The sequence below is a fragment of the Merops nubicus genome, unplaced genomic scaffold, assembly GCF_000691845.1.
Source record: "Merops nubicus isolate BGI_N331 unplaced genomic scaffold, ASM69184v1 scaffold2852, whole genome shotgun sequence".
In the NCBI taxonomy this organism is placed as follows: Eukaryota; Metazoa; Chordata; class Aves; order Coraciiformes; family Meropidae; genus Merops; species Merops nubicus.
The window spans coordinates 428-7660 of NW_008591375.1; the positions used below are offsets into that span (position 1 = coordinate 428).

At 47.7% G+C, this 7233-nt stretch overlaps 1 protein-coding gene across 1 annotated transcript in view; it reads left to right on the forward strand.

Annotated features, from left to right (window-relative positions):
* The window catches only part of LOC103782453 (polycomb group RING finger protein 3-like), a gene marked incomplete at its 3' end in the record, with an annotated part of 23464 nt that overhangs the window by 398 nt on the left and 15833 nt on the right, over nucleotides 1-7233 (forward strand). The gene's annotated exons all lie outside the window — the stretch shown is intronic.

Consider the following 7233-nt stretch of genomic DNA (forward strand, 5'->3'; position numbering starts at 1 on the left):
GGAAGCAAAGAAAACCCGGAGAACTACAGGCCAGTCAGCCTCACCTCTGTGCTAGGTAAAATCATAGAACAGATCTTCCTGGCATCTGTACTAAGGCACATAAGAAATAATGAGGTGTTTGGTGACAGCCAACATGGCTTCACTAAGGGCAAATTGTGCCTGACTCATTTGGTGGCCTTCTACGACAGAGTTACAGCTGTGGTAGATATGGGAAGAGCAACTGATGTCATCTACCTAGGCTTGTGAAAGGCCTTTGACCCTGTCCCACATGACATCCACATCTCTAAGATGGAGAGACATGGACTTAATGGATGGACCATTCGGTGGATAACAAACTGTTTAGAAGGTTGCACTCAGAGTTGTGATGAATGGCTCGAAGTCCAGGTGGAGACCAGTGACAATTGGAGTTCCTCAGGGTTCTGTTCTGGGTCCAATGTTAACATCTTTATCAGCAACATGGATGGTAGCATTGAGTGCACCCTCAGCAAGTTTGCCACTGACACTAAGCTGTGTAGTAGACTCACTTGAGGGAAGGGAGGCCATCCAGAGGGACCTTGACAGGCTAGAGAAATGGGCTAATGCAAACTGCATAAGGTTCAACAGGTCAAAATGCAAGGTCCTGTACCCAGGTTGGGCCAATCCCAGGCACAATTACAAACGGTACAGAGCTGGTTGAGAGTAGCCCTGAAGAGAAAGTCTTGGGGGTGCTGATTGACAAGAAGCTCAACATGAGCTGGCAGTGTGCACTCCTGCAGCCTGGAAGGCAAATTGCATCCTGGGATGCATCAAGAGGCATGTGGCCAGCAGATCAAAAGAGGTGATTCTCCCCCTTTACTCTGCTCTTGTGAGACCCCACCTTGAATACTGCATCTAGTTCTGGTGTCCCCACCATAAAAGGGACATAGATCTGTTGGAATGAGTCCAGAGGAGGGCCACAAAGATGATCCAGGGGCTGGAGCATCTCTGCTATGAGGAGAGGCTGAAGGCACTGGGATTATTCAGCCTGGAGAAGAGAAGACTTTGGAGGGACCTTATAACTGCCTTCCAATACCTGAAGGGAACCTACAGGAAGGCTGGAGAGGAGCTTTTCACAAGAGTGTGCAGTGACAGGACAAGGGGAAATGGTCTTAAACTGAAGGAGAATAGGTTTAGACTAGATCTTAGGAAGAAGTTCTTCAGTACAAGGGTGGTGGGACTCTGGAATAGATTGCCCAGAGAGGTTGTGGATGTCCCCTCCCTGGAGGTGTTTAAGGACAAGTTGGATGAGCCCTTGAGCAACGTAGTCTCATTGAGAGGCATCCCTGCCCATAGCAGGGAGATTGGATTAGATGATCTCTAGGGTCCCTTACAACCTAAGCCATTGTATGATTCTACAATTTGGGTGGAGAGTTGAGTAACATAGTCATATATGTTTAGCATGTACTCCGTTAGGCTCATTATCATATTCAGGGGTGTACACTTTACTATTTATTTTACTGTTAATTATGCAAAGGTCTTCACTCGGACACTATGGCCTTCAAGATTTATGTAAGTGCTGTTTGCTTTTGTTGTTTTAGCCAAAACAGTATAGTCATATCTTCAGAAGACTCCCTTCTTCAGCCATTTGGCATGTCAGCTCAGCGAATCTCCACCCCCAGAGATAGCACAAGAATCTCATAATCAGAAACATCTTAACCTTTCTCCCAAAGTGCACTAAATTAGCCTGTATTCCTGTCTCACAGTAAGCTAGGCCATTATCCCACATCTGCCATTCTCCCCCCCCTTAGCAATCCCACAACAAAGGGATCTCCTGAGAGGCCAGGCAGGACAGATAGCTATTTGATCTTGTCTCTGTTCACAGTGGCTACATCATTAGCCCATCGGCCTTGAAGTAGCCTCTCTTGAGGTAGCCTATGCCAAGAATACTAGGTCCTCTGGCTCAGTCACAATAGGGTGCTTTTCCCACTCGTCCCTTGTTTGACAGGACAAGAGGAAATGGTATTAAGTTACACCAGGGGAGGTTTAGGTTAGATCATCCATATGTCAACCCTCATTCAGGGCTGGGGGGTTAACCTCAGCACTTCACCATATCCATTAGGGAATTTTCTGACAGTGTTGCGTTTCATCAGGGAATGTGATATGGTGTAGAAGTCGCCTGGTAGAGATAGATAATAGTTGGACTCGATGATCTTAAAGGTCCTTTCCAACCATAGTGATTCTGTTAAGCTCACCTCAGCCTCCAATACAGACAATTCTTGGCATCCCCCCGTCACACCAGATAGGTTCTGCGCCCCTATACCCTGATGGCACCAGTGTGCACTGTGCACCAGAATCTACCAAAGCCTTATACTTCTGTTGGTCTGATGTGCCAGGCCATCGAATCCACACAGTCCGGTATACCAAGTTGTTGTAGTAAGCAGAGCCTGCCTCTGAAGCTAAAGCTTTAAGTACCTTAACGACACGCTCTGTGTCCGACATCGGCTGGGCAGCCCCCGCGGCCTGAGACCAAGCGTTGCCACACACCCAAACAGAACACGCCATCTACTGTCGTTACCGACATTTGGACCCAGGATCGCTGCAACTCAACCTCTACCGTTGAGGTCCATTGAAACACTGACTCCGACACAGAGGATGTTGCAAATGGTGTTTATTGCATCGTTGTAATTGCTTATATATGACAAGCCACGCCCACAAAGCCCCTCCTGGGTGGTGTAAGCTTTCCGTTACATCGTGAGATCTTCTGAACGCCAATCCCTGCCTAGGGCGGGCTCTGCTTACTACAACACCAAATCATCTCTTTTCTCCTCCTAGCCAAAGACAGGGACCCTCTATTCCTATTCCTGATCAGAATAGTCACTGTCTGATCTTTGTAGTACTAGACCAGAAGATCCCTCACCAGGATCAAGGGAGGCAATCTCAGTCCTTCTATGTTGTTGATTGCCTTCTTAAGCCTCTACAGCAAGTATGCTGATAGTCTTCTTGGATAGACCCTTAAGAGCTGTCTTCCCTCTCAGTTCACACACATGGGCTTCCAGCTCAGAGGTAGGTTCACCATTCTACTTCCTCATATCTTCCCCCTGGTCACACAGGAAGAACCAGAGTGCACCATATGGCATGTGCCTGGGGCTTCCTTTTCCTCCGATCAGGCCAGGAAAGGGCTGATTTCTTTGGGTGCCCCTGACAGCAAAGGCACTGTCCTGTAAGGATGAGGAGGGACAGAGTTTTTCTTCAATGTCAAGATTCGGAGCCAAGAAGACACTATCACCGCAGTTGGTGTATCCATATCTGGGCAATACATTGCTGCCAAGCTGTTAGAATATGACACTGGAGGACCTTGAATCAACTTCCTCCACATGGCTCATGTGCACAGGACATCCTCTTGATCCTTGGAGACTTCATCATCATCTAGATTACTATAGATTACTTCCAGCACTGCTAATTCTCTCAGGCACTGGATGCCTTCCTCAGTGATAGTCCATTTTCCTTGGTAATTCACAAGATCTTCCTTGAAAGGATACCTTGCCCTCACACTTGAGAGGAGCCATCTCCAAAGACTGCAAATTTCTGCCTCTTTTCCAGTTCCTCTCTCAATTCCCCATTTTCTAGCAAGGGATCACAGCTGTTTGGCTACCTTACTTTCCGGTTGCTGAGTGTTGGCCCTGTTATCCCAGCATCAGAACAGCCAGGCAGCTGGCTGCTCACCTGGCTGTAATCTTCCCACATGCCTTGAAGTTCTGATGAGGTCACAGACCAGATAGTTTCTGCTTCCTGTTTAATTTGTCTCTCTCCTTCCTCCCATCTCCTCATCAAAGGACCAACTTCTTGATCAAACCCTTCCTCTTCTTCCTCCTCCATTACTAATTGATGATATGAACCCATTGACCCACTGTTTCTTTTTCACTACAGGGACAATAACTCTAGTTGTTTTTTGAGTCCCTATCTCAACCATGATGTCCTCAGATGCAGTTTGGGTCCCTGACTCAACCACAGTCCTCCAAGAATATTGCACTGTGGCTTGATAGGCACAGGCCAGGACCCAGTACAGTGCTAGAAGCTGCTGGTTTTCATTGGGGTAGGCAAGGCACTCTTCTGGCAGGTGGTGTGTCAGTTTTTCAGGGTTGCTTACCTGTTCAGGTATAAGAATCCCAGGTCATGGGAAGTGATAACCATCCTAGGAATCTGCCCAAATCCTTCCAGGCACCCTGCCACCCAAGGACCAGCTGCCTTGGGGCATATTTCATATACCAGGATGTTTTGCCAGTGACCAGGCCCAACAAAAATGATAGCACCAGCAGGAAGATGAACCAATACACAGACTGTATTGTAGACAAGAAGGACATTGCATGAACGATCACTGGGGGTACAAACAGATCAATCAGCTGGTACATAACTGACGCTACCCCCAACAATCTCACAAAGGACATAACTCAGCCCACGACAGGTGGTACAAACAGAGACCCAAGGTTGCCAACAGTTGGCATAGGAAACAGCCAGACCAGCAAGCTGAACACACAAGAGAAAGGTGCCCACATAGTGACTCTCACCCAATTGGCCCGCATTCATGAAGGTCTAAACAGACCAGGGCCCAGCTCCAGGGAGAGTCAGGAGGTCTGCCCTGAACCAGGAAGCTCTGGGGAGTGCACTCCACAGACAGACACTCCTGACTCCCTGCAAGTGGTCCCAGCTTTTATCCCCAAGCAGACCCCTGACCTTTGTCAACTCAGTGCGGGACCCCTGGGGCTCATTTCCCTTCTGGCTCTCCCTGCAGGGCCGGCCGCACCCTGGGGGGAAGCTCTAAGGCAAACTCACCACCTCTGTATGAAGGGCTGTGGGAATCACCCATATGGCAACCTTAATTTGGATGCTTGGGGTTCAGACCCCAGCATTTCACAGGATGAGACTAGATTCCACAAACCCCGTAATATGCCAACAGTATTATTTAGTAGTATTAAACAGCTCACATAAGGGTGAACAAGGACCTTGAGAACCTTCATAATAAAACTATCCGCATCGGCCCTGGGCAGGGAGAGGGAGATATATTCCCTTATCCTCTCTACAAGATAGTTTCCCCAGCACAGCAAGGTCATCAATGCTAGGGCAGAGCACATAACCACTATTTGTATTAACATTTTCAGACTCTGCAAAATAAAGACATAAGCAGTGCAGCCAACAAACCACATGACCTGCACAAGATCTTGCTACTTAATAACTACTATAACTATAGGATACTCAATTCAAAACTGCCATTGTCTTGCCCCACATTTGGCACAAAAAAGGACTGTGGTGGATTGACCCTGGCTGGATGCCAGATGCCCACCAAAGCTGCTCTATCACTCCCCTCCTCAGATGTATAGGGGAGAGAAAAATATAACAAAAGTCTTGTGGGTCAAAATAAGGACAGTTTAACAAAGCAAAAATAAAGGCCACACGTGGAAGCAAAGGAAAACAAAAGATTTATTCTTTATTTCCCATCAGCAGACCATGTTCAACCACTTCACAGGAAGCAGGGTTTCAGTATTTGTAGTGGTTGCTCCAGAAAACAAATGTAAATAATGAATGTCCCCCTTTACTCCTCCTTTCTCTTAGCTTTTATTGCTGAGATGATGTCATATAGTATGGAATATACCTTTGGTCAGTTTGAGTCAGCTGTCCTGGCTATGTCCCCTCCCAAGATCTTGCCTGCCCCCAGCCTACTGGTGGAGGAGGGAAATGTTGAAGAGCCAGCCTTGATGCTGTGGGAGCACTGCTCAGCAGTAGTCAAAACACTGGTGTTATCAACACCTTTCTAACTACCACTACAAAGCACAGCACTATGAGGGCTGCTATGGGGAAAATTAACTCCATCCCAGCCAGACCCAATACAGGCACCAGCTACACAGCCAGGCATTCACCTGTTCTATTTGATTCTTCCTTCCTGAAAAAACTTCCTCTGACTGGGAGGATAGAGGAGGACACCACTTGGGTTCCAGTTCCTTTTGACATTGCTCTGAGGGACATATAGTCTCTTTTGATGGTTCTAAGTTGCCTTGTTGGAGTATCATTAGACCCTATGTGGAATAATAGGAGCAGATGATAATCTGTAGGGCTCACCAGGCTTAGCAGTCTCTTGGTGATGTCATGAATGTGAGCTCCTGGTAGGTAGCAAATTTCTCTAGAGATATTGTCTGGATAGCAAATGGCTGCTTTGGTGCCTCTTAGTAAGGAGTCTCCATTTGCTAATACCTTATGTGCTTTTCTGATGGCACTGGTTCTAATGTGGGTGGGTGGTTGGATCAACTTTCCATGGTTGGCTTTTCCTGGATCTTGTCTGTTACTCATGTGCTCTTCACTCTCCAACCCCAGGGTGTCATCTCTGTTATGCAGGGACACCTTAGGGAATGGGGGGAGGTTCTTCTTTCTGCCTTGAGCAGAGACAAGAGTCCAGTCTCCTTCATCTTGTGAGTTTCTTGTGTCAGTCAGCTCAAGGTTAAATTCAGGTTTACCTTCCCCTTGCACAGCCTTGAGGTTGGGCTGTTGCTCAGCCTGGGACAGCACACAGTACCATGTATCGATTTCCTGCTCACATTCCTGGATACTGCACTGCCTGTTGAGTTCCTCTTGTAACATAGCTACTTGTTTGAGGAGGAGTTCTATCTGAGCACACTTGCAGCTATGACATCCATCATTGCCTTCAGATGTTAGGGGAGCTTCCAGGCTCAGCTCCATGCAACCTGAGGTCTGGACAGCTATTTCAGTCCTTGGGAGGTCTGTTAGGATGGGGATATTAGCATAGGTAAGCTGTAGTGCTTCTGTTTGGGTTTCAGCCTCAGCCTTGAAGTTGCAGTGGGTGGATGCCATTTTCTTTTGGCGTGTCACAGTCTCCTTATAGTTATCAACAAAAAAAGAGCCCACTTACAGAATGGTAATTCTTTGGAAAGATGTCATCCTTCTAATCCTAATTCCCTGGAGACCTCAAGCTTCTGGGTAGGCTTGCACAGCCACCAGTTAGTTTGGGCCGACCATCAGGGCTGCAGCCTAAGCCTGCAGGTGAGCAGAGCAGGCAGCAGCCTAATAACTGACTGCGCATCACGGTTTTCATGAGAACTGATGACACCACTCCCAACTGACACCACATTCTTGGTCGTTAATGCTCCCTAGGGGCCAGTTATATGTGGCTTCCCAGGTTTTGAACTGGCCATGGGGGCTGCCAGCACCACCCAACTCTTGCTTGCCCCTTTCGCAAGACCTGTGGCATGTCGGCTGGGTCCTCCCCAG